General features: G+C 44.5%; 1 pseudogene; it reads right to left on the reverse strand.

Moving 5' to 3' along the window:
* Positions 1–8,976, reverse strand: part of LOC137765980 (small ubiquitin-related modifier 2 pseudogene) — a 36,374-nt pseudogene extending 27,398 nt beyond the window's left edge.
* Between the last annotated feature and the right edge of the window lie 279 nt (positions 8,977–9,255).

The raw sequence follows: 9,255 nt of genomic DNA on the forward strand, positions 1-9,255 counted from the left end.
GGGAGGGTGGGAGGGAGGGAGATGCAAGAGGGAAGAGAAATGGGAACATATTGTATATGTATAACTGATTCACTTTGTTATAAAGCAGAAGCTAACACACCATTGTAAGGCAATTATACTTCAATAAAGATGTTTAAAAAAAAAAAAAAAGAAAGCAGAAAAGAAAAAAAAAAAAAAAAAGAATCCGCCTGCCAATGCAGGGGACATGGGTTCGAGCCCTGGTCTGGGAAGATCCCACACGCCGTGGAGCAACTAAGCCTGTATGCCACAACTACTGAGGCCGAGTGCCACAACTACTGAAGCCCGTGCACCTAAAGCCCGTGCTCCGCAACAAGAGAAGCCACTGCAATGAGAAGCCCGCGCACTGCAACGAAGAGTAGCCCCCACTCGCCGCAAGTAGAGAAAGCCCGTGCACAGCAACAAAGACCCAACGCAGCCAATAAATAAATAAATAAATGTATTAAAGAAATAAATTACGTTAAGGCAAATTTTAAAAACTGTTTACTACAATTCAACAAAGTTTTGTTTTTTGATGGTAATCATTCATAGCTGATGGGAATACAAACATGGAAAATTTTTCTGGAAAGCAGCTTGCAAAATACATATGAGTCTAAAAGATTCTAAGAATGTTCCACTCTTTGACCTGGGAATTCCACTTCTATGGAAATTAACAGACCAATTTATGTGCAAGGATGTCCATATGTTCACCACCCATCATGGCAAAATAACTGAAGCAGCTCAAAATATGCAAATACACTATGGTACAATCATGGAAAAAAAAAAAAAAAGGATGTACTGTAAGCACGAAATACACCCTTGATTTCAAAGATAGTATGAATAAAGAATGTCACATTAATATTTTTAGATTGATTTCATACAGTAGTCAATATCTTGTGTTAAATATTGGGTTGCATAAAATATATTATTATATATTGAGTTAAATAAATTGGGTTTAATAAAAGATATTAAAATTAATTTCACCAGTCTCTATTTACATTTTTTTGTTATTGTTGTTGTTTGTGTTTTTGTTTGTTTGTTTGTTTGGTCACGCTGTGCAGCTTGTGGGATCTTAGTTCCCTGACCAGGGATTGCACCCGGGCCCTGGTAGTGAAAGCACCGAGTCCTAACCACTGGACGACCAGGGAATTCCCTCTTTTTACATTTTTAACGTGTCTACTAGAAAAATTAAAATGATTATACATGTGTGTTTTGATTCATGCGCACATGTGTGGGTTGCATTACATTTCTATTGGATAGTACTGCTTCAGGGCAGTGGGTAAATCCTTCCAGAGACTTGTCCTAACTGCCTCTCCACCCCAGTTTTTCCCTCCCACTCTTATCTTTCCCTTTCTCTTTCCTTTTCTACATTTTATACTCTTTCAACAAGGGACTACATTTTATACTTTTTCAACAAGCTTACTTCTACTATTAGATGGAAAGAATAATAGCTAACATTTTTTAAAAGGCTCAATAAATGCTTAGCACATTACCTTCATATGTCATATAATGCCCCCCCCAAATATGCTATAAGGTAGGTATCATTATTGGCACAGAGAGGTTAAGCTACATGTCTAAGGTCACACAGCTAGTAAGTAGAGAAACTACGATTCAAACCCCAGGTAGACTATCTTCCAAGCCCTTCTGTTCTACGTTGCATGAGAGAAATGGGAAATTGGGAAATCTGAATAGAAAGCTCTTTGGAACAATTGATTGTGTTTCCCCATTTGCATTGCCAGCTAGCCCTGGGGGAGATGTTGCTCAAGCTTAAAAGCTTGGTCAGCTTCTACCATGCATCTATCAGTGCTATGGACAACACTGTGTCTTCCCAAAATTTGTATTTGAAGCCCTAACTCCCAATGTGGTGGCATCTGGAGGTGGGGCCTTTGGGAATTGATTAGATTTAGATGAGGTCATGAGAGGGTGGGGCCCCATGATGGGATTAGTGTCCTTATAAGAGATACAGGAGAGCTTGTTCTCTCTCTCCCCCATGTGAGCATGCAGCAAGAAGGCAGCTGTCTGCAAGCCAGGAAGAGGGCCCTCACCAAGAATCAAAACAGGATTCCAGGCTCCAGAACTGTGAGAAAATAAGTTTCTGTTGCTAAAGCTCCTCCATCTATGTATTTTGTTATGGCAGCCCTAGAAGACTAAGATGATTGGACTCCTGAGTTGAGTCACTGCACCTGAGATAGCACATCTTGTGAACTTCTTCTTCATTAGGAGCCTATTGAAGAGGCTTTTAGCCTTGGAAGATGTGAACAAGCAGGGAAGAATCAATAAAAGAGGATGTAGAGATTTCCAGTGGAAGAAGACAAAGGAATGACCTAGCTGGGAGGGGACAGGAATGCCGGGCTGAAAACTAGTGAATATAGGGAGTTCCCTGGCGGTCCAGTGGTTAGGACTTGGCGTTTTTCACTGCCGTGGCCCCGGGTTCAATCCCTGGTTGGGGAACTAAGATCCCGCAAGCCGCACAGTGAGGCCAAAAAAGTAAATAAATAAATACTGAATAAAAACTGTTGAACAGAAGGAGGTTAGAGCCACATTGCATATGATAAAAGACCTTCAGGTTTTAAGGAAAATATGTAAAGTGAGCGAACAATAAAACAACCAATATAGGGATGGTTGCAAGTTGGATTTGTGGAAAGAAAATTTACCTGTTGACATGGCAGGTCTACCACATCCAAGTGTCTGAAGCTGTGGACCCGAACCATGGTGCCTCCGCCAGTGGCAAAGCTGGCTGGTTGGTGATTATTAGGAAAAATATTTAAGTACCAAATGTGACAAAGGATTCATTTTTTATACGTTTTATGGTGGATTGCAATGCTATCCCAATAATGCGTCCCCTCTCCCCACTTGTGCTCTCAGTGTGCTTTAGAGTGAAGAAAAAAGTGTGGGATTAATATTAGTGCCATAGAACATCCCTGGAGCTCCCTCATCTGTGCCACAGCCTGTGAACTGGGACCCCAAAGGGAGCGCGCTCTTCATGGGAACACATCTGTCCTTAGTTTCTTGGCAGAAATAAAATTTGAGAATAAATGGTTTAAAGGATGATAAAAGAGGATCAAGGAGCATCAAGGGGATCATGGCAGGTCCGGTGATGGTTAGCTGGCCACTAGAGGAGAGAAGAAGTTGATATGCAAAGGGATTTTACTTTAGGGGTTTTGGTATCACAGTGCAATAATGTGGATAGAGTGCCTTGAACCCAGGTAGATTGGATTTAGATCTCAGAGCCAGCACTTAGATGCTTACGGCCCAGGGGAATCTGCGTGAAGTTTTTTTCCACATCAACAACCAACTCACTGGCATCAACTGTTCAACCAACAATTCAATTTAATGCTGATACTGTCCGCCTGGAGTTAAAGGGCTGATACCATTTACCTGCAAGCTAAAGGGCTCAGCCCACAAGACTGCCCTCACTTTAGACCCAGCTGCAAATGGGGAGTCCAGGCTACCCACACTTCTGCCTGGCCAACTACAAACTTCGGGTTCCCATGGCCCCCCGCTCCAGATTTGGTAATTTGCTAGATTGACTCACAGAACTCAGGAAAACACTTTACTTATGTTTGCTGGTTTATTGTAAAGGATGCAAATGAACAGCCAGATGAAGAGGTACTAAGTCAAGAAGGGTCCAAGTGCAGGACGTGTGGAGCTGGAGCGTGTTACCCTCCTGACATGTGGATGCATTCTGGAAGTTCTCCAGATCTTGTGGTTCAAGAGTTTTTATTTTATCATTTTATTTTATATTTTATTTTATTTTGGCCGCGCCGTGCGGCATGTGGGATCTTTAGTTCCCCAACTAAAGATCGAACCCATGCCCCCTGCAGTGGAAGCTCAGAGACTTAACCACTGGACCGCCAGGGAAGTCCCTCAAGAGTTTTTAACAGAGCTCTTCTCTCCCTGGAGAATGAGCGGCTAAAAATTTTACATGATTGGTCTTTCTGGTGACTGCCTTCTCGAAGCTATCTAGAGGCCACAATGGGTCAGTCATTCGAATAACAAAGAAACCCGTATCACTTAGGAAATTCCAAGGGTTTTTGAAGTTCTGTGCCAAGAATGGGGATAAAGACCATATACAATATTTATTATTGTACCACAGCTGGGACGTCTCAATGGCTGGGGCCAGAATCATCTGGAGACTCACCACTCTCATGCCTAGTGTTGATACTGTCTGGGGGACCTCAGCTGGGGCTGTCAGCGGGATACCTCCGTGAGGCCTCTTCATGTGTTTGGGCTTCCTTACAGCATGGCAAGTCCCAAGGGCAAATATCCCAAGAGAGGCAGCCAGGAGGAAACTGTATTGCCTTTTAGAGACATGGAAGTCACATAGTGTCTCTTCTGCCCTTGCCGAGATTCAAGTTCACCTCTTGATGGTAAGAGGGTTAAAGTCTCATTGTAAGAAGAGCATGTGGAATGGGAGACATTATTGAGGTCATCTTTGGAAAACTCCTCTGCCACAACACTTAATTCAAATAGAAGGTAACTCATACGATATGATCCAGCAATCCCACTCTTGGGCATATATCGGAACAAACCTATAATTCAAAGAAATATATGCACCCCTATGTTCATAGCAGCATTATTCACAATAACCAAGACAAGAAAACAACCTAAATGCCCATCGACAGATGAATGGTTAAAGAAGATACGGTACATATCTACAATGGAATACTACTCAGCCATAAAAGAATGAAACAATGCCATCTGCAGCAACATGGATGGACCTAGAGATTATCATACTAAGTGAAGTAGGTCAGAAAGAGAAACACAAATACCATATGATATCACTTACATGAGGAATCTAGAATATACACAAATGAACTTATCTACAGAACAGAAACAGACTCGTAGACATAGAGAACACACTTGTGGTTCCCAAGGGGGAGGGGAGGTGGAGGAGGGGTGGAGTGGGAGTTTGGGGTTAGTAGATGAAAACTATTTTTTTAAATTACTTAATTTATTTTGGGCTGCATTGGGTCTTTGTTGCTGGGTGCGGGCTTTCTCTCGTTGCAGCGAGGGGGGCTACTCTTTGCTGCAGTGCACGGTCTTCTCATTACCATGGCTTCTCTTTGTTGTGGAGCATGGGCTCTAGGTGCACAGGCATCAGTAGTTGTGGCACGCGGGCTCAGTAGTTGTGGCGTGCAGGCTTCAGCAGTTGTGGCTCAAGGGCTCTAGAGCGCAGGCTCAGTAGTTGTGGTGCACGGGCTTAGTTGCTCTGCCGCATGTGGGATCCTCCTGGACCAGGGCTCAAACCCGTGTCCCCTGCATTGGCAGGAGGATTCTTAACCACTGCGCTATCAGGGAAGTCCCCAAACTGTTATATATAGAATGGATAAACTGTAGAGGGCACAGAACTATATTCAATATCCTGTGGTAAACCATAATGGAAAAAAATATGAAAAACAATGTGTATATATATGTATAACTGAATCACTTTGCTGTACAGCAGAAATTAACACACCATCGTAAGTCAACTATACTTCAATAAAATAGTTTTTTTAAAAAATAGAAGGTTACTCAGACTCAGAGGTTCAATGACTCTGTGGTGTACTGAGAAATATATTTGGCCTTTGTCCATAGTTCCTGGCTCAGATTTCATAAATCCCTGGAGTGGCTACTCACCAGAAAGACTAAGTGATTAGAGGGCTAGGACTTCCAGCCTCACCCACCATCCTGCAGGCAGTGAAGGGGGGCCGGAGATTGAGTGCAATCACAGGCCAGTGACTTCATCAATCAAGTCTACATAATTAAACCTGGATAAAAACTCTGGACATCGAGGCTGGGGAAAGCATGCAGGGTGGTGACCATCTCTATCTACTGGGAGGGTGGTGCACCCTGACTCCATGGGGACAGAAGTTCCTGTGCTCAGGACCCACCCAGACCTCGCCCTGTGTACCTCTTCATCTGGTTGTTCATTTGTATCCTTTATAATAAAATGGTAATTGTCAACATAGCACTTTCCCGAGTTCGGTGAATCATTCTAATTAATTATCAAACCTGTGGGCGTTGTGGGAAGCATCGAATTTGTAACTGGCTCAACAGAAGTGCAGGTGGGTTTATGGCTGGTGTCTGATGAAGTGGGGACACTCTTGTGAAGGACTTTGCTCTTAACTTGTGGCGTCCGTGCTCACCCCAGGTAGTTAGTGTCAGAACTGAATTGTATTTTAGGACACCACTTGGTATGGGAGGATTGGTGCTGGAACATGTCAGCTAAGGCCCCAGACATCGTAGAGCAAAGACAAGCAGTCCGCAGGCCGCCCTTTCCAAATCCTGACCCAGAGAATCTGCAAGCATAATAAAGTGGCTGTGGTTTTATGTCACTTACTTTGGGTTGGTTTATTTCACAGTCATAGATAAATGGACCCATGTGGTCTACCTTGAGAGTTGTAAGGACCAGAAATAACATAAGGAAATCGCCTCATTTGGGGCCTGACATAAAGCAAATGTCAGAAATGGTAACTCTTTATTTTTTTTAAGATTTATTTATTATTAATTTATTTTATTTATTTTGGGCTGTGTCAGGTCTTAGTTGAGGCACGCGGGATCTTCGCTGAGGCACGCGGGATCTTCGCTGAGGCACGCAGAATCTTCGTTGAGGCACGCGGGATCTTTTGTTGCGGCACGAGGGCTTCTCTCTAGTTGTGGCGTGCAGGCTCCAGGGTGCGTGGGCTCTGTAGTTGTGGCTCAAGGGCTTAGCTGCCCCGAGGCATGTGGGAACTTAGTTCCCTGACCAGGGATCGAACCCACGTCCCCGGTATTGGAAGGTGGATTCTTTACCACTGGACCACCAGGAAGTCCCGGTAACTCATCATAATTTAAAAAGTGAGAGGATTGTGGGAATTCCCTGGCGGTCCAGTGGTTGGGACTTGGCGCTCTCACTGCCAGGGTCCCAGGTTTGATCCCTCGTCAGGAAACTAAGATCCTGCGGCCAATAAATAAATAAACAAACAAATAAATAAATAGTGAGAGGATTGTAACCAACTAGCTGTATTTTTTGCCCCATCAGTCTTTACTCCTCTCCCCACTGTCCGCCGCACTTGCAGGAAATCTCAGAGTCAACTCCGTGTAGCAAAGATCCAATCACTTTCTTCTAGCTGGAGGTCATGAGGATGTTTTAGGTGCCCGTGTAGGGTCTGGAGCCAGCACCCTTTCGCAAGGCAAGCCCTTTTGCCAGCCTTTTTCATCTTTTGCCTTTTGGAAGCTGAGGTCCATTTTCATCTGGGGTTGACCCTAAGACTATTCTGCAGGCGCTCTGTGTACCCAGGCTCATCAGAGTCCTGCAAAGTTTGGGCGGGGGCTGGGGGGGTGGTGGGGAGCAGGTAAGGAATTTGCTCAGCCTCTGTTGGGAACGTGAATGGCTTATCTGTGAGTTCCCTCTCCCCTCTGTGTGCCACAGCCAGTGGAATCCCGCCTTGGAATCCTGCCATGGACTCACATCATTCCTCTCTGTGTTCTGACTTGCCAAGGAGGCAGAACAAAGGTTCTCCACCCACTCTTTGGGGCTATTAGGTAGACAAGGCCCCACCCACTCACTCTATTGCGTGTCTCCTGCCAAGCAGCTCTCCCTCCCTCCCTCTGACGTTTTTTCTCTTTAAGTTGAATTGTGAAACAGATGCAGTAACAAGGACCTGGATTCCAAGATCAAACAAACCAAAGCAAAGTTCGTAACCATGGAAATGAACCTTTGCATTAGATGATCACTGCCTTCAGATGAATAAAGCCCAGGAGCTTCCTCTGATGTTCATGCTCACAGCCATTGTGGGAAAGTTATCCAGTGTGCCTTATGGCTAGGCAAGTTATGTTAGGGCTGAACTCGGCAGAGGAAAAGTCAGGCACCGCCCCATGTTCTACGATGCACGCTGAAATGCTGAAAGGTATTCTGGACTGGGAATATTGTGCTGCTACACAGTTCAAGTCAATACACTTCCATGCGTGCCCACCAGGGGTCAGCACTTAGTAAGCACTTGCCGTGAGCCATGCACAGTGCTGAACATCTGCACTAAATAATTTTTTTCCTCAAAACAACCACATGGGGTAAATATTCTTATGGTTCCCATTCTACGGATGAGTAAATAGAGGCTTAGGGGGGTTAATATCCAGGGCCACAGAGCCAAAACAAGGCAAAGCTGGGATTTGCACCCAGTCTGTCCAATATGAAAGTCTAGCCACCCAATTACCAGCCTGTACCATATCCTCTGCTATAAATGCCAGGCACTGGCCCTGCTGCCCAGGGTACACAGAAAATAAAACCCATTACACTCCATGGACCTTTACTGAGACCCTATTCCATATGATGGACTGTGTCAGGTGCTATGGAGAATAAAAACTAAGACACAAGAAGATAGCTCATTACATAGTAAAGAAAGGAACAGCAAATCTTTCTTCTCTTTAGATTATTGTATAAAATGTAATGATAATGGGGAGGGGGAAGGGTAAGTTGGGACGAAGTGAGAGAGTGGCATGGACATATGTACACTACCAAATGTAAAATAGATAGCTAGTGGGAAGCAGCCGCATAGCACAGGGAGATCAGCTCGGTGCTTTGTGACCACCTAGAGGGGTGGGATAGGGAGGGTGGGAGGGAGGGAGACGCAAGAGGAAGGAGATACAGGGATATATGTATATGTATAGCTGATTCACTTTGTTATAAAGCAGAAACTAACACAACATTGTAAAGCAATTATACTCCAATAAAGATGTTTAAAAAGAAAAAGGAATGATAAATCCCTACCCTCGCCTTCACGGACCTCTCAGGTGGTCAGCTACTAGCATTCGGAACGTCACCTTAGCATGAAAGTCCACGCCAAAGGACTGCTGAAGGTCAAATTGTGTCCCACAGAAGGCTATGCTGGATCCTGACAAGCATGGAGGGAAGACAATGTGGAGAGACACAGAGAGAAGATGGCCATCTACAAGCGGAGGACAGAGCCAAGGAGCAGCTGCTCCCTCACGGCCCTCAGGAGGAAGCAACACTGCTGACATCTTGATTTTGGACTTCTAGCCTCCAGAACTATAGGACAATAAATTTCTGCTGTTTAAGCCACACAATTTATGGTGCTTTGTTATGGTGGCTCTAGCAAATCAACACAGATTTTGGCACGGGTGCCTGTGAATGTGACGTTATTTGGAAATGCAGTCTTTGCCTGTGTAATTCAGATACAAATTAAGGGAATTCCCTGGTGGTCCAGTGATTAGGACTCGTTGCTTTCACTGCCAGGGGCCCAGGTCAGGGAACTAAGATTCCACAAGCTGCAGGCCAAA

Source organism: Eschrichtius robustus, chromosome 6 (assembly GCF_028021215.1).
Source record: "Eschrichtius robustus isolate mEscRob2 chromosome 6, mEscRob2.pri, whole genome shotgun sequence".
NCBI classification, from domain to species: Eukaryota; Metazoa; Chordata; class Mammalia; order Artiodactyla; family Eschrichtiidae; genus Eschrichtius; species Eschrichtius robustus.